The 24,333-nt window shown below is 42.0% G+C and overlaps 5 non-coding genes across 5 annotated transcripts; all 5 read left to right on the forward strand.

The window, feature by feature from the left end:
• The first annotated feature begins 8,107 nt into the window (after nucleotides 1-8,107).
• Nucleotides 8,108-8,181, forward strand: trnai-aau. The gene has a single exon. It is a non-coding gene; the product is annotated as a tRNA-Ile (tRNA).
• A 5,062-nt stretch (nucleotides 8,182-13,243) lies between these two features.
• trnai-aau lies at nucleotides 13,244-13,317 on the forward strand. Its single transcript has one exon. It is a non-coding gene; the product is annotated as a tRNA-Ile (tRNA).
• A 2,549-nt stretch (nucleotides 13,318-15,866) lies between these two features.
• On the forward strand, nucleotides 15,867-15,940 carry trnai-aau. The gene has a single exon. It is a non-coding gene; the product is annotated as a tRNA-Ile (tRNA).
• Nucleotides 15,941-21,181: 5,241 nt separating this feature from the next.
• Nucleotides 21,182-21,255, forward strand: trnai-aau. Its single transcript has one exon. It is a non-coding gene; the product is annotated as a tRNA-Ile (tRNA).
• A 2,879-nt stretch (nucleotides 21,256-24,134) lies between these two features.
• On the forward strand, nucleotides 24,135-24,208 carry trnai-aau. Its single transcript has one exon. It is a non-coding gene; the product is annotated as a tRNA-Ile (tRNA).
• Nucleotides 24,209-24,333: the final 125 nt, after the last annotated feature.

Below are 24,333 nucleotides of genomic sequence, written 5' to 3' on the forward strand. Positions count from 1 at the left end.
CACTCCTTACTCTCTCTCTCTCTTTCTCTCTTTCTCCACTCCTTACTCTCTCTTTCTCCACTCCTTACTCTCTCTTTTCTGTCTTTCTCCACTCCTTACTCTCTTTCTCCTCTTTTCTCTTTCTGTCTTTCTCCCTTACTCTCTCTTTCTCTCTTTCTCCACTCCTTACTCTCTCTTTCTGTCTTTCTCCCTTACTTCTCTCTCTTTTCTCCTTACTCCTCTTTCTCTCTTTCTCCTCTCCTTACTCTCTCTTTCTGTCTTTCTCCACTCTTCTCTCTCTTTCTCTTTCTCCTTACTCTCTCTTTCTGTCTTTCTCACTCCTTACTCTCTCTTACTCTGTCTTTCTCCACTCCTTACTCTCTCTTTTGTCTTTCTCCACTCCTTACTCTCTCTTTCTGTCTTTCTTTCTCCTTTCTCCTTTCTCTCTCTTTCTCTCTTTCTCTCCTTACTCTCTCTTTCTCCACTCCTTTCTCTCTTTCTGTCTTTCTCCACTCCTTACTCTCTCTTTCTCCTCTCCTTACTCTCTCTTTCTGTCTTTCTCCACTCCTTACTCTCTCTTTCTGTCTTTCTCCTTTCTCCTTACTCTCTCTTTCTCCACTCCTTACTCCTCTGTCTTTCTCCTCTTACTCTCTCTTTCTCCACTCCTTACTCTCTCTTTCTCCACTCCTTACTCTCTCTTTCTGTCTTTCTCCACTCTTACTCTCTCTTTCTCTCTTTCTCACTTCCTTACTCTCTCTTTCTTCTTTCTCCACTCCTTACTCTCTCTCTTTCTTTCTCCTTACTCTCTCTTTCTGTCTTTTCTCCCTCCTTACTCTCTTTCTCCACTCCTTACTCTCTCTTTCTCCCTCCTTACTCTCTTTCTCTTTCTCTCTTACTCTCTTCTCTCTTTCTCCACTCCTTACTCTCTCTTTCTGTCTTTCTCCACTCCTTACTCTCTCTTTCTGTCTTTCTCCACTCCTTACTCTCTCTTTCTGTCTTTCTCCACTCCTTACTCTCTCTTTCTGTCTTTCTCCACTCCTTACTCTCTCTTTCTCCTCTCCTTACTCTCTCTTTCTGTCTTTCTCCACTCCTTACTCTCTCTGTCTTTCTTTCTCTTTCTCTTTCTCTCCTTACTCTCTCTTTCTGTCTTTCTCCACTCCTTACTCTCTCTTTCTCCACTCCTTACTCTCTCTTTCTGTCTTTGTCTTTCTTCTCCTTACTCTCTCTTTCTGTCTTTCTCCACTCCTTACTCTCTCTTTCTCCACTCCTTTCTCTCTTTCTGTCTTTCTCCACTCCTTACTCTCTCTTTCTCCACTCCTTACTCTCTCTTTCTGTCTTTCTCCACTCCTTACTCTCTCTTTCTGTCTTTCTCCACTCCTTACTCTCTCTTTCTCCACTCCTTACTCTCTCTTTCTCCTCTCCTTACTCTCTCTTTCTGTCTTTCTCCACTCCTTACTCTCTCTTTCTCCACTCCTTACTCTCTCTTTCTGTCTTTCTCCACTCCTTACTCTCTCTTTCTCTTTCTCCACTCCTTACTCTCTCTTTCTCCACTCCTTACTCTCTCTTTCTGTCTTTTTCCACTCCTTACTCTCTCTTTCTGTCTTTCTCCACTCCTTACTCTCTCTTTCTCCACTCATTACTCTCTCTTTCTGTCTTTCTCCACTCCTCCTACTCTCTCTCTTTCTCCACTCCTTACTCTCTCTTTCTGTCTTTCTCCACTCCTTCTCTCTTTCTGTCTTTCTCCCTCCTTACTCTCTCTTTCTGTCTTACTCTCTTCTTTCTCTCTTTCTCCACTCCTTACTCTCTCTTTCTCCACTCTTTCTTACTCTCTCTTTCTGTCTTTCTCCACTCCTTACTCTCTCTTTCTCTTTCTCCACTCCTTACTCTCTCTTTCTCTTTCTCCACTCCTTACTCTCTCTTTCTGTCTTTCTCCACTCTCTTTCTCTCTCTTTCTGTCTTTCTCCACTCCTTACTCTCTTTCTTTCTGTCTTTCTCCACTCCTTCTCTCTCTTTCTCTCTTACTCTCTCTTTCTGTCTTTCTCCACTCCTTACTCTCTCTTTCTGTCTTTCTCCACTCCTTACTCTCTCTTTCTGTCTCCTTACTCTCTCTTTCTGTCTTTCTCCACTCCTTACTCTCTCTTTCTCCACTCCTTACTCTCTCTTTCTCTCCTTCTCTCTTTCTCCACTCCTTACTCTCTCTTTCTGTCTTTCTCCACTCCTTACTCTCTCTTTCTGTCTTTCTCCACTCCTTACTCTCTCTTTCTGTCTTTTCTCCACTCCTTCTCTCTCTCTTTCTGTCTTTCTCCTTACTCTCTTTTCTCTCTTTCTCCTCCTCTTCTCTTTCTCTTTCTCTTTCTCTCTTTCTCCACTCTTCTCTCTCTTTCTGTCTTTCTCCACTCCTTACTCTCTCTTTCTGTCTTTCTCCTCTCTTACTCTCTCTTTCTCCCTCCTTACTCTCTCTTTCTGTCTTTCTCCACTCCTTACTCTCTCTTTCTGTCTTTCTCCACTCCTTACTCTCTCTTTCTTCTCCACTCATTACTCTCTCTTTCTGTCTTTCTCCACTCCTCTACTCTTTCTTTCTCCACTCCTTACTCTCTCTTTCTGTCTTTCTCCTTTCTCCTTTTCTCTCTCTTTCTGTCTTTCTCCACTCTCCCTTACTCTTTCTCTTTCTCCACTCCTTACTCTCTCTCTGTCTTTCTCCTCTCCTTACTCTCTCTTTCTGTCTTTCTCCACTCCTTACTCTCTCTTTCTCTCCTCCTCTCTCTCTTTCTGTCTTTCTCCACTCCTTACTCTCTCTTTCTCTCTTTCTGTCTTTCTCCACTCTTACTCTCTCTTTCTCCACTCTTACTCTCTTTCTCTCTTTCTGTCTTTCTCCACTCCTTACTCTCTCTTTCTGTCTTTCTCACTCCTTACTCTCTGTCTTTCTCCTCCTTCTCTCTCTTTCTGTCTCTCTCTCTTTCTGTCTTTCTCCACTCCTTACTCTCTTTCTGTCTTTCTCCACTCCTTACTCTCTCTTTCTGTCTTTCTCCACTCCTTACTCTCTCTTTCTGTCTTTCTCCACTCCTTACTCTCTCTTTCTGTCTTTCTCCACTCCTTACTCTCTCTTTCTCCACTCCTTACTCTCTCTTTCTCCACTCCTTACTCTCTCTTTCTGTCTTTCTCCACTCCTTACTCTCTCTTTCTGTCTTTCTCCACTCCTTACTCTCTCTTTCTCCACTCCTTACTCTCTCTTTCTGTCTTTCTCCACTCCTTACTCTCTCTTTCTCCACTCCTTACTCTCTCTTTCTTTCTTCTCTTACTCTCTCTCTTCTCTCTTACTACTCTTTCTTTCTCCACTCCTTACTCTCTCTTTCTGTCTTTCTCCACTCCTTACTCTCTCTTTCTGTCTTTCTCCACTCCTTACTCTCTCTTTCTCCACTCCTTACTCTCTCTTTCTGTCTTTCTCCTCTCCTTACTCTCTCTTTCTCCTCTCCTTACTCTCTCTTTCTGTCTTTCTCCACTCCTTACTCTCTCTTTCTCTCTTTCTCCACTCCTTACTCTCTCTTTCTCTCTTTCTCCACTCCTTACTCTCTCTTTCTCTTTCTCCACTCCTTACTCTCTCTTTCTGTCTTTCTCTTTCTGTCTTACTCTCTCTTTCTGTCTTTCTCCACTCCTTACTCTCTCTTTCTCCACTCCTTGCTCTCTCTTTCTGTCTTTCTCCACTCCTTACTCTCTCTCTCTTTCTCCACTCCTTACTCTCTCTTTCTGTCTTTCTCCACTCCTTACTCTCTCTTTCTGTCTTTCTCCACTCCTTCTCTCTCTTTCTTCCACTCCTTACTCTCTCTTTCTCCACTCCTTACTCTCTCTTTCTTCTTTCTCTCTCTTTCTACTCTCTCTCTTTCTGTCTTTCTCCACTCCTTACTCTCTCTTTCTGTCTTTCTCCACTCCTTACTCTCTCTTTCTGTCTTTCTCCACTCCTTACTCTCTCTTTCTCCACTCCTTACTCTCTCTCTCTGTCTTTCTCCACTCCTTACTCTCTCTTTCTGTCTTTCTCCACTCCTTACTCTCTCTTTCTCCTCTCCTTACTCTCTCTTTCTGTCTTTCTCCACTCCTTACTCTCTTTCTCCACTCCTTACTCTCTCTTTCTGTCTTTCTCTTTCTCTCTTTTACTCTTACTCTTTCTGTCTTTCTCCACTCTCTCTTCTCTTTCTCTTTCTCCTTCTCTCCTTCTTTCTCTCTTTCTCCACTCCTTACTCTCTCTTTCTCCCTCCTTACTCTCTCTTTCTCCACTCCTTACTCTCTCTTTCTGTCTTTCTCCACTCCTTACTCTCTCTTTCTGTCTTTCTCCACTCCTTCTCTCTTTCTGTCTTTACTCTCTCTTTCTGTCTTTCTCCACTCCTTACTCTCTCTTCTCTGTCTTTCTCTCTTACTCTCTCTTTTGTCTTTCTCTCTTCTCTTTCTCCTCCTTACTCTCTCTTTCTGTCTTTCTCCACTCTCTCTTTCTCTCTTTCTCCACTCCTTACTCTCTCTTTCTGTCTTTCTCCACTCCTTACTCTCTCTTTCTCCACTCCTTACTCTCTCTTTCTCCACTCCTTACTCTCTCTTTCTCCACTCCTTACTCTCTCTTTCTCCACTCCTTACTCTCTCTTTCTGTCTTTCTCCACTCCTTACTCTCTCTTTCTGTCTTTCTCCACTCCTTACTCTCTCTTTCTGTCTTTCTCCACTCCTTACTCTCTCTTTCTGTCTTTCTCCACTCCTTACTCTCTCTTTCTCCACTCCTTACTCTCTCTTTCTCTTTCACTCCTTACTCTCTCTTTCTGTCTTTCTCCACTCCTTACTCTCTCTTTCTCCACTCCTTACTCTCTTTCTGTCTTTCTCCACTCCTTACTCCTTTCTTTCTGTCTTTCTCCACTCCTTACTCTCTCTTTCTGTCTTTCTTCTCCTTCTCTCTCTTTCTGTCTTTCTCCACTCCTTACTCTCTCTTTCTGTCTTTCTCCACTCCTTACTCTCTCTTTCTCCACTCCTTACTCTCTCTTTCTCCACTCCTTACTCTCTCTTTCTGTCTTTCTCCACTCCTTACTCTCTCTTTCTCTTTCTCCACTCCTTACTCTCTCTTTCTGTCTTTCTCCACTCCTTACTCTCTCTTTCTGTCTTTCTCCACTCCTTACTCTCTCTTTCTGTCTTTCTCCACTCCTTACTCTCTCTTTCTGTCTTTCTCCACTCCTTACTCTCTCTTTCTGTCTTTCTCCACTCTTACTCTCTCTCTCTCTCTTTCTCCACTCCTTACTCTCTCTTTCTGTCTTTCTCCACTCCTTACTCTCTCTTTCTCTTTCTCCACTCCTTCTCTCTCTTTCTGTCTTTCTCCACTCCTTACTCTCTCTTTCTGTCTTTCTCCACTCCTTACTCTCTCTTTCTGTCTTTCTCCTTACTCTCTCTTTCTCCACTCCTTCTCTCTCTTTCTTTCTCCACTCCTTACTCTCTCTTTCTGTCTTTCTCCTTACTCTCTCTTTCTGTCTTTCTCCACTCCTTACTCTCTCTTTCTGTCTTTCTCCACTCCTTACTCTCTCTTTCTGTCTTTCTCCTTACTCTCTCTTTCTCTTTCTCCTCTTACTCTCTCTTTTCTGTCTTTCCACTCCTTACTCTCTCTTTCTTCTCCACTCCTTACTCTCTCTTTCTGTCTTTCTCCACTCCTTACTCTCTCTTTCTGTCTTTCTCCACTCCTTACTCTCTCTTTCTGTCTTTCTCCACTCCTTACTCTCTCTTTCTCTCTTTCTCTCTCTTTCTCTCTCTTTCTCTCTCTTTCTCTCTCTTTCTCTCTTTCTCCACTCCTTACTCTCTCTTTCTGTCTTTCTCCACTCCTTACTCTCTCTCTGTCTTTCTCCACTCTTCTCTCTCTTTCTGTCTTTCTCCTTTCTCTTTCTCCTCTCTCTTTCTCTCTCCTCTCTCTTTCTGTCTTTCTTCTCCTTACTCTCTGTCTTTCTCCACTCCTTCTCTTTCTCTTTCTCCACTCCTTACTCTCTCTTTCTGTCTTTCTCTCCTTACTCTCTCTCTCTTTCTCTCTTCTCTCTCTTTCTCCACTCCTTACTCTCTCTGTCTTTCTCCTCCTCTCTCTCTTTCTCTCCTTCTCTCTCTTTCTTTCTCCACTCCTTACTCTCTCTTTCTCCCTCCTTACTCTCTCTTTCTCCACTCCTTACTCTCTCTTTCTCTCCTTACTCTCTTTACTCTTACTCTCTCTCTTTCTCCACTCCTTACTCTCTCTTTCTGTCTTTCTCCACTCCTTACTCTCTCTTTCTGTCTTTCTCCACTCCTCTTTCTCTCTTTCTCCACTCCTTCTCTCTCTCTTTCTCTCTTTCTCCTCTCCTTACTCTCTCTTTCTTTCTCTTCTCTCTCTCTTTCTCCACTCCTTACTCTCTCTTTCTCTTTCTCTCCTTACTTCTCTCTTTCTCCACTCCTTACTCTCTCTTTCTCTCCTTCCTTACTCTCTCTTTCTGTCTTTCTCCACTCCTTCTCTCTCTTTCTGTCTTTCTCCACTCCTTACTCTCTCTTTCTGTCTTTCTCCACTCTTACTCTCTCTTTCTCCACTCCTTACTCTCTCTTCTGTCTTTCTCCACTCCTTCTCTTTCTGTCTTTCTCTCTCTTTCTGTCTTTCTCCACTCCTTACTCTCTCTTTCTCCTCTCCTTACTCTCTCTTTCTGTCTTTCTCCTCTCCTTACTCTCTTATTCAATTCAAATCAATTCAAGGGGCTTTATTGGCATGGTAAACATGTGTTAACATTGCCAAAGCAAGTGAGGTAGATAATATACAAAAGTGAAATAAACAATTAAACTTTACAGTAAATATTACACTCATAGAAATTCTAGGGAAAAGGAAGGATAGTATCACTGATCTTTAATAAGCTTTACTTATCGGTCTCATGGCTTTCGTGAGTTTTTTACATTTAAATTAGCACCCTTGTGTAGACCTAGCCCCGCCCACATCCGTTCCACGCATCGAAAGGGGTTGGAGGCGAAGGAAATACTAATACGTGCTACCAAATACAACATCAATTTCATAAATATTGAAATAAAGTGTGTAAATAAGACCTATTAAACACATCTGTAAAACCACAATGAGGACATAGACCTACCGAGCACGTTTTCATTAATCATTGGGTACATCGTACGAAAAACATCAGAGTCATCTGAAATAGGAGCATAATTCACGTTCAAATCACGATTTAACATAGACAGGCATTTCATCATAACGACCTTTAGGAAATAATGTCTGGAGGGTGAAAATCACAAAACATTCTCTTTTACTCAGAGTATTATTTATATCTCCTCCCCTGTCTGATATCTTAACTTTCTCTGTGCCACAAAATCTAAAGGTAGAAATATCATGCTTCAGGTCATTGAAATGTACTGCTACTGGATAATCCCTGTCGTTTCTCCTGGTTGAACTTTTATGTTCACTGATTCTCTGTTTGAGAGAGCGAGAGGTTTTATAGACATAGCAGAGGCCACATGGACATTTAATAATGTAAATAACATGGGTGGTGGAACACGTAATAATGTCATTTATTTGGGATCATTTTCCTGTGTGGGTGGCAGAGATATTCACACTTTATCATGTTGTTGCACTGTGCGCATCCTCTGCATTTATAGCTACCATTTGGAAGAGGGCGTAAAAGAGCCTGGCTGGTTTTCTTTTGTGATTGGCAGTTGGCATGGACCAATTTATCGCGTCTATTGCGACCTCTTCTATTCACAATAAGTGGTGGATTTGTACATTCAGCCGGCAAAAATGGGTCCGATGATAAAATGTGCCAGTGTTTCTTGAACGCATCTCCCACTTTTCGCGAGTTCAAAGTTGATGTCGTTGTGAACATTACGGAGTGTTCTTTAGCTTTCGCGGGTCTTTGTTTGTAGCAGTTCATCTCGTGTTTTCCCAATGCCAAATTAAGAGCTTCATCCACACACATAATTGTGTTGCTGTTCTGGAGCCCTGTGGGGTGTGTTTGTGAACAGAGCCCCGGGACCAGCTTGCTTAGGGGGCTCTTCTCCATGTTTATTTCTCAATAGGTGATGGATTTGTTATGGAATGTCTTGAGCTCTTATTTAGTACGGTGTATTTATTTCCACCTTTATTCGTAGAATGAGCATTATCTGAGGCCGGTTAGCTCAGTTGGTTAGAGTGTCGTGCTAATAACGCGAAGGTCGCGGGTTCGATACCCGTACTGGCCAGGAGATTTTGTTTTTACTTTACTGTGTATGTCTACAGTGTCACATAACTCTATTGATTGGGGTTTACAATGTGCATTTTAAATTAGTACTATGAGTTGTCGATTGTTGTGTTATTGTGGAGTGACATTTTAATGTAGGAGTTTTTTTCATTGTAGGAGTTTTCATTCGTTTTTATTGTACAAGGAAGGAAGGAGGACAGGGACTTCATGGACTAAGAGACAGAGAGACAGAATGGTGAAGAAACAGATAGACGGGTCCATCAATCATTTGATTCATTCATTATTTACACACACACACACACACACACACACACACACACACACACACACACCAACCTTTCCCCATGCTCACTTGGTCACACATTAACTAGAGAAGGGCACTAAGTAAAGGGAGGTAAAGAGCCAGCAGACAGCTGCCCCCTCTTTCTCCACTCCTTACTCTCTTTCTGTCTTTCTCCACTCCTTACTCTCTCTTTCTTTCTCCACTCCTTACTCTCTCTTTCTCTCTTTCTCCACTCCTTACTCTCTCTTTCTGTCTTTCTCCACTCTTTACTCTCTCTTTCTCCACTCCTTACTCTCTCTTTCTGTCTTTCTCCACTCATTACTCTCTCTTTCTGTCTTTCTCCACTCCTTACTCTCTCTTTCTCTCTTTCTCCACTCCTTCTCTCTCTTTCTCTCCTTACTCTCTCTTTCTCCACTCCTTTCTCTCTCTCTCTCTCTGTCTTTCTCCACTCCTTACTCTCTCTTTCTGTCTTTCTCCTCTCCTTCTCTCTCTCTTTCTGTCTTTCTCTCCTTACTCTCTCTTTCTGTCTTTCTCCCTCCTTCTCTCTCTTTCTGTCTTTCTCCACTCCTTACTCTCTCTCTCTTTCTCCACTCCTACTCTCTCTTTCTGTCTTTCTCCACTCCTTACTCTCTCTTTCTGTCTTTCTCCACTCCTTACTCTCTCTTTCTGTCTTTCTCCACTCCTTCTCTCTCTTTCTCTCCTTCTCTCTCTTTCTGTCTTTCTCCACTCCTTCTCTCTCTTTCTCCACTCCTTTCTCTCTCCTTACTCTCTCTTTCTCTCTTTCTTCTCCTTACTCTCTCTTTCTCTCCTTCTCTTTCTCTCTCTTTCTCCTCTCTTACTCTCTCTTTCTCTTTCTCCACTCCTTCTCTCTCTTTCTGTCTTTCTCCACTCCTACTCTCTCTTTCTGTCTCTCTCCACTCCTTCTCTCTCTTTTCTTTCTTTCTCCTCTCCTTACTCTCTCTTTCTCTCTCTCTCTTTCTCTCTCTTTCTGTCTTTCTCCTTACTCTCTCTTTCTCCTCTCTTTCTCCTCTCCTTACTCTCTCTTTCTCCACTCCTTACTCTCTCTTTCTCTCTTTCTCCACTCCTTCTCTCTTTTCTCTTTCTCTTTCTCTTTTACTCTCTCTTTCTCTCTTTCTCCCTCCTTACTCTCTTTCTCTCTTTCTCCACTCCTTACTCTCTCTTTCTCTCTTTCTCTCTTTCTCCACTCCTTACTCTCTCTTTCTCCACTCCTTACTCTCTCTTTCTGTCTTTCTCCACTCCTTACTCTCTCTCTCTATCTGTCTTTCTCCACTCCTTACTCTCTCTTTCTGTCTTTCTCCACCCCTTACTCTCTCTTTCTGTCTTTCTCCTCTCCTTACTCTCTCTTTCTCCTCTCCTTACTCTCTCTTTCTCCACTCCTTACTCTCTCTTTCTGTCTTTCTCCACTCCTTACTCTCTCTTTCTCTCTTTCTCCACTCCTTACTCTCTCTTTCTGTCTTTCTCCACTCCTTACTCTCTCTTTCTCCACTCCTTACTCTCTCTTTCTCCACTCCTTTACTCTCTCTTTCTCCACTCCTTACTCTCTCTTTCTCCTCTCCTTACTCTCTCTTTCTGTCTTTCTCCACTCCTTACTCTCTCTTTCTGTCTTTCTCCACTCCTTACTCTCTCTTTCTGTCTTTCTCCACTCCTTACTCTCTCTTTCTGTCTTTCTCCACTCCTTACTCTCTCTTTCTGTCTTTCTCCACTCCTTACTCTCTCTTTCTCTTTCTCCTTACTTTCTCTTCTCTGTCTTTCTCCACTCCTTACTCTCTCTTTCTGTCTTTCTCTCCTTACTCTCTCTCTCTCTCTTCTTTCTTTCTCCACTCCTTCTCTCTTTCTCTTTCTCCACTCCTTCTCTCTCTTTCTCTCTTTCTCCACTCCTTACTCTCTCTTTCTCTCTTTCTCCACTCCTTACTCTCTTTCTCTTTCTCCACTCCTTCTCTCTCTCTTTCTCCACTCCTTACTCTCTCTTTCTGTCTTTCTCCACTCCTTACTCTCTCTTTCTGTCTTTCTCTCCTTACTCTCTCTTTCTGTCTTTCTCCACTCCTTACTCTCTCTTTCTTCTTCTCTCTCTTTCTGTCTTTCTCTCCTTACTCTCTCTTTCTTTCTCTCCTTACTCTCTCTTTCTGTCTTTCTCCTCTCCTTACTCTCTCTTTCTCCTCCCTCCTTACTCTCTCTTTCTCCACTCTTTCTCTCTCTTTCTCTCTTTCTCCACTCCTTTACTCTCTCTTTCTGTCTTTCTCCACTCTTCTCTCTCTTTCTCTCTCTCTCTCTCTCTTTGTCTTTCTCCACTCCTTACTCTCTCTTTTCTCTTTCTCTCTCTTTCTACTCTCTCTTTCTCTCTTTCTCCACTCCTTACTCTCTCTTTCTGTCTTTCTTCTTTCTCTCTCTCTTCTGTCTTTCTCCACTCCTTACTCTCTCTCTTTTTCTGTCTTTCTCCACTCCTACTCTCTCTTTCTGTCTTTCTCTTTCTCTCCTTCTCTCTCTTTCTCCACTCCTTACTCTCTCTTTCTTTCTCTCCTTACTCTCTCTTTCTCTCTTTCTCCACTCCTTACTCTCTCTTTCTGTCTTTTCTCCACTCCTTACTCTCTCTCTCTTTCTGTCTTTCTCCTCTCCTTTCTCTCTTTTCTCTTTCTCTCCTTACTCTCTCTTTCTCCACTCCTTACTCTCTTCTCTTTCTCCACTCTCTTTCTGTCTTTCTCCACTCCTTACTCTCTCTTTCTGTCTTTCTCCACTCCTTCTCTCTCTCTTTCTCCACTCTTACTCTCTCTTTCTCTCTTTTCTCTCTTTCTCACTCCTTACTCTCTCTTTCTCCACTCCTTACTCTCTCTTTCTGTCTTTCTCCACTCCTTACTCTCTCTTTCTGTCTTTCTCCACTCCTTACTCTCTCTTTCTGTCTTTCTCCACTCCTTACTCTCTCTTTCTGTTCTCTCCTCTTCTTTCTCTCTTTCTCTCTTTCTCCACTCCTTCTCTTTCTCTTTCTCCACTCCTTACTCTCTCTCTTTCTGTCTTTCTCCACTCCTTACTCTCTCTTTCTGTCTTTCTCTCCTTACTCTCTTTCTTCTTTCTCTTTCTCTTTCTCCTCTCCTCTTTCTCTCTTTCTCCACTCCTTACTCTCTCTTTCTGTCTTTCTCCACTCCTTCTCTCTCTTTCTGTCTTTCTCCACTCCTTTCTCTCTTTCTCTTTCTCCTCCTTACTCTCTCTTTCTCCACTCCTTACTCTCTCTTTCTCTTTCTCCTTACTCTCTCTTTCTCTTTCTCCTTACTCTCTCTTTCTCTCTTTCTCCACTCCTTACTCTCTCTTTCTGTCTTTCTCCACTCCTTACTCTCTCTTTCTGTCTTTCTCCCTCCTTCTCTCTCTTTCTCTTTCTCCACTCCTTACTCTCTCTTTCTGTCTTTCTGCACTCCTTACTCTCTCTTTCTCCATCATTGCTCTCTCTTTCTGTCTTTCTCCACTCCTTACTCTCTCTTTCTCTTTTCTCCTTACTCTCTCTTTCTGTCTTTCTCCACTCCTTACTCTCTCTTTCTGTCTTTCTGCACTCTCTTTCTCTCTCTTTCTCCACTCATTGCTCTCTCTTTCTGTCTTTCTCCACTCCTACTCTCTCTCTCTTTTCTCCACTCTCTCTTTCTCTCTTCTCTCTGTCTTTCTCCACTCCTTACTCTCTTTCTTTCTCCACTCCTTACTCTCTCTTTCTCCACTCCTTACTCTCTTTCTCCACTCTCCTTCTCTCTCTTTCTCCACTCCTTACTCTCTCTTTCTCCACTCCTTCTCTCTCTTTCTGTCTTTCTCCACTCCTTACTCTCTCTTTCTCCACTCCTTACTCTCTCTTTCTGTCTTTCTCCTCTCCTTACTCTCTCTTTCTGTCTTTCACTGTTTCTTTCACTGTCTCTCTCTCTCTCTCTTTCTCAATTCAATTCAAATCAATTCAAGGGGCTTTATGGCATCGTAAACATGTGTTAACATTGCCAAAGCAAGTGAGGTAGATAATATACAAAGGAAATAAACAATTAAACTTTACAGTAAATATTACACTCATAGAAATTCTAGGGAAAAGGAAGGATAGTATCACTGATCTTTAATAAGCTTTACGTATCGGCCTCATGGCTTTCGTGAGTTTTTTTTACATTTAAATTAGCACCCTTGTGTAGACCTAGCCCCGCCCACATCCGTTCCACGCATCGAAAGGGGTTGGAGGCGAAGGAAATACTAATACGTGCTACCAAATACAACATCAATTTCATAAATGTTGAAATAAAGTGTGTAAATAAGACCTATTAAACACATCTGTAAAACCACAATGAGGACATAGACCTACCGAGCACGTTTTCATTAATCATTGGGTACATCGTACGAAAAACATCAGAGTCATCTGAAATAGGAGCATAATTCACGTTCAAATTCACGGTCCGATGATATAACGTGGCAGTTTTCTTGACGCATCTCCCACTTTTCGCGAGTTCAAAGTTTATGTCGTTGTGAACATTACGGAGTGTTCTTTAGCTTTCGCGGGTCTTTGTTTGTAGCAGTTCATCTCGTGTTTTCCCAATGCCAAATTAAGAGCTTCATCCACACACATAATTGTGTTGCTGTCCTGGAGCCCTGTGGGGTGTGTTTGTGAACAGAGCCCGGGACCAGCTTGCTTAGGGGCTCTTCTCCATGTTTATTTCTCAATAGGTGATGAATTTGTTATGGAATGTCTTGAGCTCTTATTTAGTACGGTGTATTTATTTCCACCTTTATTCGTAGAATGAGCATTATCTGAGGCCGGTTAGCTCAGTTGGTTAGAGCGTCGTGCTAATAACGCGAAGGTCGCGGGTTCGATACCCGTACTGGCCAGGAGATTTTGTTTTTACTTTACTGTGTATGTCTACAGTGTCACATAACTCTATTGATTGGGGTTTACAATGTGCATTTTAAATTAGTAGTATGAGGTGGCGATTGTTGTTTTATTGTGGAGTGACATTTTAATGTAGGAGGTTTTTTTCATTGTAGGAGTTTTCATTCGTTTTTATTGTACAAGTAAGGAAGGTGGACAGGGACTTCATGGACTAAGAGACAGAGAGACAGAATGGTGAAGAAACAGATAGACGGGTCCATCAATCATTTGATTCATTCATTATTTACACACACACACACACACACACAACACACACACACACACACACACCAACCTTTCCCCATGCTCACTTGGTCACACATTAACTAGAGAAGGGCACTATAAGTAAAGGGAGGTAAAGAGCCAGCAGACAGCTGCACCCTCTTTCTCCACTCCTTACTCTCTCTTTCTGTCTTTCTCCACTACTCTCTCTCTTTCTGTCTTTCTCCACTCCTTACTCTCTCTTTCTGTCTTTCTCCTTACTCTCTCTTTTCTTTCTCCACTCTCTCTCTTTCTCCACTCTTTCTCTCTCTTTCTCTCTTTCTCCACTCCTTCTCTCTTCTTTCTCCTTACTACTCTCTCTTTCTCTTTCTCCTTACTCTCTCTTTCTCCACTCCTTACTCTCTTCTGTCTTTCTCCCTCCTTACTCTCTCTCTTTCTGTCTTTCTCCACTCCTTACTCTCTCTTTCTCTCTCTTTCTCTCTCTTTCTCCACTCCTTACTCTCTCTTTCTCTCCTTACTCTCTCTTTCTCTCTCCTTACTCTCTCTTTCTGTCTTTCTCCACTCCTTACTCTCTCTTTCTCCTCTCTTTCTCTCTTTCTCCCTTACTCTCTCTTTCCTTACTCTCTTCTTCTCTCTCTTTCTTTCTCCTCTCTTTCTCTCTCTTTCTGTCTTTCTCCACTCCTTACTCTTTCTTTCTCCACTCCTTACTCTCTCTTTCTGTCTTTCTCCACTCCTTACTCTCTCTATCTGTCTTTCTCCACTCCTTACTCTCTCTTTCTGTCTTTCTCCACTCCTTACTCTCTCTTTCTCCTCTCCTTACTCTCTCTTTCTGTCTTTCTCCTCTCCTTACTCTCTTATTCAATTCAAATCAATTCAAGGGGCTTTATTGGCATGGTAAACATGTGTTAACATTGCCAAAGCAAGTGAGGTAGATAATATACAAAAGTGAAATAAACAATTAAACTTTACAGTAAATATTACACTCATAGAAATTCTAGGGAAAAGGAAGGATAGTATCACTGATCTTTAATAAGCTTTACTTATCGGTCTCATGGCTTTCGTGAGTTTTTTACATTTAAATTAGCACCCTTGTGTAGACCTAGCCCCGCCCACATCCGTTCCACGCATCGAAAGGGGTTGGAGGCGAAGGAAATACTAATACGTGCTACCAAATACAACATCAATTTCATAAATATTGAAATAAAGTGTGTAAATAAGACCTATTAAACACATCTGTAAAACCACAATGAGGACATAGACCTACCGAGCACGTTTTCATTCATCATTGGGTACATCGTACGAAAAACATCAGAGTCATCTGAAATAGGAGCATAATTCACGTTCAAATCACGATTTAACATAGACAGGCATTTCATCATAACGACCTTTAGGAAATAATGTCTGGAGGGTGAAAATCACAAAACATTCTCTTTTACTCAGAGTATTATTTATATCTCCTCCCCTGTCTGATATCTTAACTTTCTCTGTGCCACAAAATCTAAAGGTAGAAATATCATGCTTCAGGTCATTGAAATGTACTGCTACTGGATAATCCCTGTCGTTTCTCCTGGTTGAACGTTTATGTTCACTGATTCTCTGTTTGAGAGAGCGAGAGGTTTTACAGACATAGCAGAGCCCACATGGACATTTAATAATGTAAATAACATGGGTGGTGGAACACGTAATAATGTCATTTATTTGGGATCATTTTCCTGTGTGGGTGGCAGAGATATTCACACTTTATCATGTTGTTGCACTGTGCGCATCCTCTGCATTTATAGCTACCATTTGGAAGAGGGCGTAAAAGAGCCTGGCTGGTTTTCTTTTGTGATTGGCAGTTGGCATGGACCAATTTATCGCGTCTATTGCGACCTCTTCTATACACAATAAGTGGTGTATTTGTACATTCAGCCGGCAAAAATGGGTCCGATGATAAAATGTGCCAGTGTTTCTTGAACGCATCTCCCACTTTTCGCGAGTTCAAAGTTGATGTCGTTGTGAACATTACGGAGTGTTCTTTAGCTTTCGCGGGTCTTTGTTTATAGCAGTTCATCTCGTGTTTTTCCCAATGCCAAATTAAGAGCTTCATCCACACACATAATTGTGTTGCTGTCCTGGAGCCCTGTGGGGTGTGTTTGTGAACAGAGCCCCGGGACCAGCTTGCTTAGGGGGCTCTTCTCCATGTTTATTTCTCAATAGGTGATGGATTTGTTATGGAATGTCTTGAGCTCTTATTTAGTACGGTGTATTTATTTCCACCTTTATTCGTAGAATGAGCATTATCTAAGGCCGGTTAGCTCAGTTGGTTAGAGCGTCGTGCTAATAACGCGAAGGTCGCGGGTTCGATACCCGTACTGGCCAGGAGATTTTGTTTTTACTTTACTGTGTATGTCTACAGTGTCACATAACTCTATTGATTGGGGTTTACAATGTGCATTTTAAATTAGTACTATGAGTTGTCGATTGTTGTGTTATTGTGGAGTGACATTTTAATGTAGGAGTTCTTTTTCATTGTAGGAGTTTTCATTCGTTTTTTATTGTACAAGGAAGGAAGGAGGACAGGGACTTCATGGACTAAGAGACAGAGAGACAGAATGGTGAAGAAACAGATAGACGGGTCCATCAATCATTTGATTCATTCATTATTTACACACACACACACACACACACACACACACACACACACCAACCTTTCCCCATGCTCACTTGGTCACACATTAACTAGAGAAGGGCACTAAGTAAAGGGAGGTAAAGAGCCAGCAGACAGCTGCACCCTCTTTCTCCACTCCTTACTCTCTTTCTGTCTTTCTCCACTCCTTACTCTCTCTTTCTGTCTTTCTCCACTCCTTACTCTCTCTTTCTGTCTTTCTCCACTCCTTACTCTCTCTTTCTCTCTTTCTCTCTTTCTCTCTTTCTCCACTCTTTCTCTTTCTCCACTCTTACTCTCTTTCTCCACTCCTTACTCTCTCTTTCTGTCTTTCTCCTCCTTTCTCTTTCTTCTGTCTTTCTCCACTCCTTACTCTCTCTTTCTCCTCTTTTCTTTCTCTCTTTCTCCACTCCTTCTCTCTCTTTCTCCACTCCTTACTCTCTCTTTGTCTTTCTCCACTCCTTACTCTCTCTTTCTCTTTCTGTCTTTCTCCACTCCTTCTCTCTCTTTCTGTCTTTCTCCTCTCCTTACTCTCTTTCTGTCTCCTTCTCTCTTCTGTCTTTCTCCACTCCTTACTCTCTCTTTCTGTCTTTCTCCACTCCTTACTCTCTCTTTCTCCACTCCTTACTCTCTCTCTGTCTTTCTCTCCTTCTCTCTCTTTCTGTCTTTCTCCACTCCTTACTCTCTCTTTCTGTCTTTCTCCACTCCTTACTCTCTCTCTTTCTCCACTCCTTACTCTCTCTTTCTGTCTTTCTCCACCTTTCTCTCTTTCTCCACTCCTTACTCTCTCTTTCTCCACTCCTTACTCTCTCTTTCTCTCTTTCTCTCTCTTCTCTCTTTCTCTTTCTCCACTCCTTACTCTCTCTTTCTTTCCACTCCTTACTCTCTCTTTCTCTTTCCACTCTTTCTTCTCTCTCTTTCTGTCTTTCTCTCCTTACTCTCTCTTTCTGTCTTTCTCCACTCCTTACTCTCTCTTTCTGTCTTTCTCCACTCCTTACTCTCTCTTTCTCCTCTCCTTTCTCTCTCTCTCTTCTCTCTCTTTCTCTTTCTCTCCTTACTCTCTCTTTCTTTCTCACTCCTTACTCTCTCTTTCTTCTTTCCACTCCTTACTCTTTCTCTTTCTGTCTTTCTCCTCACTCTCCTCTCTTACTCTCTCTTTCTCTTTCTCTGTCTTTCTCCTCTCTCTTTCTCCTCTCTTTCTCTCTTTCTCCACTCCTTACTCTCTCTTTCTCCACTCCTTACTCTCTCTTTCTCCACTCCTTACTCTCTCTTTCTCCACTCCTTACTCTCTCTTTCTGTCTTTCTCCACTCCTTACTCTCTCTATCTGTCTTTCTCCACTCCTTACTCTCTCTTTCTGTCTTTCTCCACTCCTTACTCTCTCTTTCTGTCTTTCTCCTCTCCTTACTCTCTCTTTCTCCTCTCCTTACTCTCTCTTTCTCCACTCCTTACTCTCTCTTTCTGTCTTTCTCCACTCCTTACTCTCTCTTTCTCTCTTTCTCCACTCCTTACTCTCTCTTTCTCTTTCTCCTTACTCTCTCTTTCTGTCTTTCTCCACTCCTTACTCTCTCTTTCTGTCTTTCTCCACTCCTTACTCTCTCTTTCTCTGTCTTTCTCCTTTCTCTCTTTCTGTCTTTCTCCACTCCTTACTCTCTTTCTTTCTCCACTCCTTACTCTCTCTTTTCTCTTTCTGTCTTTCTCCTCTCCTTACTCTCTCTTTCTGTCTTTCTCCACTCCTTACTCTCTCTTTCTCTCTTTCTGTCTTTCTCTCTTTCTCTCTGTCTTTCTTTCTGTCTTTCTCCACTCCTTACTCTCTCTTTCTGTCTTTCTCCACTCCATCTCTCTTTCTCTCTTCTCTCTTTCTGTCTTTCTCCCTTCTCTCTCTTTCTGTCTTTCTCCACTCCTTACTCTCTCTTTCTGTCTTTCTCCACTCCTTACTCTCTCTTTCTGTCTTTCTCCTCCTTACTCTCTCTTTCTCTTTCTCCTTACTCTCTCTTTCTGTCTCCACTCCTTACTCTCTCTTTCTCTCTTTCTCCACTCCTTCTCTCTCTTCTTTCTTTTCTCCTTTCTCTCTTTCTCCACTCCTTACTCTCTCTTTCTCCACTCTTACTCTCTCTTTCTCTCTTTCTCCACTCTTCTCTCTCTTTCTGTCTTTCTCCACTCCTTACTCTCTCTTTCTGTCTTTCTCCACTCCTTACTCTCTCTTTCTGTCTTTCTCTCTCTCTCTTTCTCCTCTCCTTACTCTCTCTTTCTGTCTTTCTCCTCTCCTTACTCTCTCTTTCTCCCTCCTTACTCTCTCTTTCTCCACTCCTTACTCTCTCTTTCTGTCTTTCTCCACTCCTTACTCTCTCTTTCTGTCTTTCTCCACTCCTTCTCTCTTTCTTTTCTCCTTACTCTCTCTTTCTCTCTCTCTTTCTCTCTTTCTCCTCTTTCTTCTCTCTCTTTCTTTCTTTCTCCTTACTCTCTCTTCTCTCTTTCTCTCTTTCTTTCTCCACTCCTTACTCTCTCTTTCTGTCTTTCTCCACTCCTTACTCTCTCTTTCTGTCTTTCTCCACTCCTTACTCTCTCTTTCTGTCTTTCTCCACTCCTTACTCTCTCTTTCTCTTTCTCTCTCCTTACTCTCTCTTTCTCCACTCCTTACTCTCTCTTTCTCCACTCCTTACTCTCTCTTTCTGTCTTTCTCCACTCCTTACTCTCTCTTTCTGTCTTTCTCCACTCCTTACTCTCTTTCTGTCTTTCTCCACTCCTTACTCTCTCTTTCTGTCTTTCTCCACTCCTTCTCTTTCTCTCTTTCTCCACTCCTTACTCTCTCTTTCTCTTTCTCCACTCCTTACTCTCTCTTTCTCCACTCCTTACTCTCTCTTTCTCTTTCTCCACTCCTTACTCTCTCTTTCTGTCTTTCTCCACTCCTTACTCTCTCTCCTCTCTTTCTCCACTCTTTACTCTCTCTTTTCTCTCTTTACTCTCTCTTTCTCCACTCCTTACTCTCTCTTTCTCCACTCCTTACTCTCTCTTTCTGTCTTTCTCCACTCCTTACTCTCTCTTTCTGTCTTTCTCTCTTCCACTCCTTACTCTCTCTTTCTGTCTTTCTCCACTCCTTACTCTCTCTTTCTGTCTTTCTCCACTCCTTACTCTCTCTTTCTGTCTTTCTCCACTCCTTACTCTCTCTTTCTCCACTCCTTACTCTCTCTTTCTGTCTTTCTCCACTCCTTACTCTCTCTTTCTGTCTTTCTCCACTCCTTACTCTCTCTTTCTGTCTTTCTCCACTCCTTACTCTCTCTTTCTCCACTCCTTACTCTCTCTTTCTCTCTTTCTCCTCTCCTTACTCTCTCTTTCTGTCTTTCTCCACTCCTTACTCTCTCTTTCTGTCTTTCTCCACTCCTTACTCTCTCTTTCTGTCTTTCTCCACTCCTTACTCTCTCTTTCTCCACTCCTTACTCTCTTCTTTCTGTCTTTTTCTCTCTCTTTCTCCTTACTCTCTCTTTCTTTCTCCACTCCTTACTCTCTCTTTCTGTCTTTCTCCACTCCTTACTCTCTCTTTCTGTCTTTCTCCACTCCTTACTCTCTCTTTCTGTCTTTCTCCACTCCTTACTCTCTCTTTCTGTCTTTCTCCACTCCTTACTCTCTCTTTCTCCACTCATTACTCTCTTTCTGTCTTTCTCCACTCCTTACTCTCTCTTTCTCCACTCCTTACTCTCTCTTTCTGTCTTTCTCCACTCCTTACTCTCTCTTTCTGTCTTTCTCCACTCCTTACTCTCTCTTTCTCCACTCTCCTCTCTCTCTTTCTCCACTCTACTCTTTCTTTCTCACTCCTTACTCTCTCTTTCTGTCTTTCTCCACTCCTTACTCTCTCTTTCTCCACTCCTTTCTCTCTTTCTCTCCTTACTCTCTTTCTCCACTCCTTCTCTCTCTTTCTCCACTCCTTACTCTCTCTTTCTCCACTCCTTACTCTCTCTTTCTGTCTTTCTCCACTCCTTACTCTCTTCTTTCTCCACTCCTTACTCTCTCTTTCTGTCTTTTCTCTTTCTCTCCTTACTCTCTCTTTCTGTCTTTCACTGTTTCTTTCACTGTCTCTCTCTCTCTCTCTTTCTCAATTCAATTCAAATCAATTCAAGGGGCTTTATTGGCATCGTAAACATGTGTTAACATTGCCAAAGCAAGTGAGGTAGATAATATACAAAAGGGAAATAAACAATTAAACTTTACAGTAAATATTACACTCATAGAAATTCTAGGGAAAAGGAAGGATAGTATCACTGATCTTTAATAAGCTTTACGTATCGGCCTCATGGCTTTCGTGAGTTTTTTTTACATTTAAATTAGCACCCTTGTGTAGACCTAGCCCCGCCCACATCCGTTCCACGCATCGAAAGGGGTTGGAGGCGAAGGAAATACTAATACGTGCTACCAAATACAACATCAATTTCATAAATGTTGAAATAAAGTGTGTAAATAAGACCTATTAAACACATCTGTAAAACCACAATGAGAGGACATAGACCTACCGAGCACGTTTTCATTAATCATTGGGTACATCGTACGAAAAACATCAGAGTCATCTGAAATAGGAGCATAATTCACGTTCAAATTCACGGTCCGATGATATAACGTGGCAGTTTTTCTTGACCGCATCTCCCACTTTTCGCGAGTTCAAAGTTTATGTCGTTGTGAACATTACGGAGTGTTCTTTAGCTTTCGCGGGTCTTTGTTTGTAGCAGTTCATCTCGTGTTTTTCCCAATGCCAAATTAAGAGCTTCATCCACACACATAATTGTGTTGCTGTCCTGGAGCCCTGTGGGGTGTGTTTGTGAACAGAGCCCCGGGACCAGCTTGCTTAGGGGGCTCTTCTCCATGTTTATTTCTCAATAGGTGATGAATTTGTTATGGAATGTCTTGAGCTCTTATTTAGTACGGTGTATTTATTTCCACCTTTATTCGTAGAATGAGCATTATCTGAGGCCGGTTAGCTCAGTTGGTTAGAGCGTCGTGCTAATAACGCGAAGGTCGCGGGTTCGATACCCGTACTGGCCAGGAGATTTTGTTTTTACTTTACTGTGTATGTCTACAGTGTCACATAACTCTATTGATTGGGGTTTACAATGTGCATTTTAAATTAGTAGTATGAGGTGGCGATTGTTGTTTTATTGTGGAGTGACATTTTAATGTAGGAGGTTTTTTTTCATTGTAGGAGTTTTCATTCGTTTTTTATTGTACAAGTAAGGAAGGTGGACAGGGACTTCATGGACTAAGAGACAGAGAGACAGAATGGTGAAGAAACAGATAGACGGGTCCATCAATCATTTGATTCATTCATTATTTACACACATACACACACACACAAACACACACACACACACACACACCAACCTTTCCCCATGCTCACTTGGTCACACATTAACTAGAGAAGGGCACTATAAGTAAAGGGAGGTAAAGAGCCAGCAGACAGCTGCACCCTCTTTCTCCACTCCTTACTCTCTTTCTGTCTTTCTCCACTCCTTACTCTCTCTTTCTGTCTTTCTCCACTCCTTACTCTCTCTTTCTCTTTTTCTCCACCTTTTCTCTCTCTTTCTCTCTCTCTCTTTCTCCACTCCTTACTCTTCTTTCTCTTTCTTTCTCCACTCCTTACTCTCTCTTTCTGTCTTTCTCATTACTCTCTCTTTCTGTCTTTCTCCCTCCTTACTCTCTCTTTCTCTTTCTCTCTCTTTCTGTCTTTCTCTCTCTTTCTTTGTCTTTCTCCACTCCTTACTCTCTCTTTCTGTCTTTCTCCACTCCTTACTCTCTCTTTCTTCTTTCTCCTTCTCTTCTTTCTCTTTCTCCTCCTTACTCTCTTTCTTCTGTCTTTCTCCTTTCTTCTCTCTTTCTCCACTCCTTACTCTCTCTTTCTGTCTTTCTCCACTCCTTACTCTCTCTTTCTGTCTTTCTCCACTCCTTACTCTCTCTTTCTGTCTTTCTCCACTCCTTACTCTCTCTTTCTGTCTTTCTCCACTCCTTACTCTCTCTCTCTTTCTCTCTTTCTCCACTCCTTACTCTCTCTCTCTGTCTTTCTCTCTTCTTTCTTTCTGTCTTTCTCCACTCCTTACTCTCTCTTTCTGTCTTTCTCCACTCCTTACTCTCTCTTTCTCTCCTCTCTCTTTCTGTCTTTCTCCACTCCTTACTCTCTCTTTCTGTCTTTCTCCACTCCTTACTCTCTCTTTCTGTCTTTCTCCACTCCTTTCTGTCTTTCTCCACTCCTTACTCTCTCTTTCTCTCTTTCTCCACTCCTTACTCTCTCTTTCTGTCTTTCTCCACTCCTTACTCTCTCTTTCTTTCTCTCTTTCTCCTCTCTCTTTCTCTCTTCTCTCCTTACTCTCTCTTTCTCTTTCTCCTCCTTACTCTCTCTTTCTGTCTTTCTTCTCCTTACTCTCTCTCTTTCTCCACTCCTTCTCTCTCTTTCTGTCTTTCTCTCCTTACTCTCTCTTTCTGTCTTTCTCCACTCCTTACTCTCTCTTTCTGTCTTTCTCCTTTCTCCTTACTCTCTCTTTCTGTCTTTCTCCACTCCTTACTCTCTCTCTTTCTCCACTCATTGCTCTCTCTTTCTGTCTTTCTCCACTCCTTACTCTCTCTTTCTCCTCCTTACTCTCTCTTTCTGTCTTTCTCTCTCTTTCTGTCTTTCTCCACTCCTTCTCTCTCTTTCTGTCTTTCTCTCCTTACTCTCTCTTTCTCCACTCTCTCTCTTTCTGTCTTTCTCCACTCCTTACTCTCTCTTTCTGTCTTTCTCTCTCTTTCTGTCTTTCTCCACTCCTTACTCTCTCTTTCTGTCTTTCTCCACTCCTTTCTCTCTCTTTCTCCACTCCTTACTCTCTCTTTCTCCACTCCTTACTCTCTCTTTCTCTTTCTCCTTACTCTCTCTTTCTCTTTCTCCACTCCTTACTCTCTCTTTCTGTCTTTCTCCACTCCTTCTCTCTCTCTCTTTCTCCACTCCTTACTCTCTTTCTTTCTGTCTTTCTCCTCTCCTTACTCTCTCTTTCTGTCTTTCACTGTTTCTTTCACTGTCTCTCTCTCTCTCTCTTTCTCAATTCAATTCAAATCAATTCAAGGGGCTTTATTGGCATCGTAAACATGTGTTAACATTGCCAAAGCAAGTGAGGTAGATAATATACAAAGGAAATAAACAATTAAACTTTACAGTAAATATTACACTCATAGAAATTCTAGGGAAAAGGAAGGATAGTATCACTGATCTTTAATAAGCTTTACGTATCGGCCTCATGGCTTTCGTGAGTTTTTTTTACATTTAAATTAGCACCCTTGTGTAGACCTAGCCCCGCCCACATCCGTTCCACGCATCGAAAGGGGTTGGAGGCGAAGGAAATACTAATACGTGCTACCAAATACAACATCAATTTCATAAATGTTGAAATAAAGTGTGTAAATAAGACCTATTAAACACATCTGTAAAACCACAATGAGGACATAGACCTACCGAGCACGTTTTCATTAATCATTGGGTACATCGTACGAAAAACATCAGAGTCATCTGAAATAGGAGCATAATTCACGTTCAAATTCACGGTCCGATGATATAACGTGCAGTTTTTCTTGACCGCATCTCCCAATTTTCGCGAGTTCAAAGTTTATGTCGTTGTGAACATTACGGAGTGTTCTTTAGCTTTCGCGGGTCTTTGTTTGTAGCAGTTCATCTCGTGTTTTCCCAATGCCAAATTAAGAGCTTCATCCACACACATAATTGTGTTGCTGTCCTGGAGCCCTGTGGGGTGTGTTTGTGAACAGAGCCCGGGACCAGCTTGCTTAGGGGCTCTTCTCCATGTTTATTTCTCAATAGGTGATGAATTTGTTATGGAATGTCTTGAGCTCTTATTTAGTACGGTGTATTTATTTCCACCTTTATTCGTAGAATGAGCATTATCTGAGGCCGGTTAGCTCAGTTGGTTAGAGCGTCGTGCTAATAACGCGAAGGTCGCGGGTTCGATACCCGTACTGGCCAGGAGATTTTGTTTTTACTTTACTGTGTATGTCTACAGTGTCACATAACTCTATTGATTGGGGTTTACAATTAGTAGTATGAGGTGGCGATTGTTGTTTTATTGTGGAGTGACATTTTAATGTAGG

The sequence above is a fragment of the Oncorhynchus tshawytscha genome, unplaced genomic scaffold (genome assembly GCF_018296145.1).
Source record: "Oncorhynchus tshawytscha isolate Ot180627B unplaced genomic scaffold, Otsh_v2.0 Un_contig_1829_pilon_pilon, whole genome shotgun sequence".
In the NCBI taxonomy this organism is placed as follows: domain Eukaryota; kingdom Metazoa; phylum Chordata; class Actinopteri; order Salmoniformes; family Salmonidae; genus Oncorhynchus; species Oncorhynchus tshawytscha.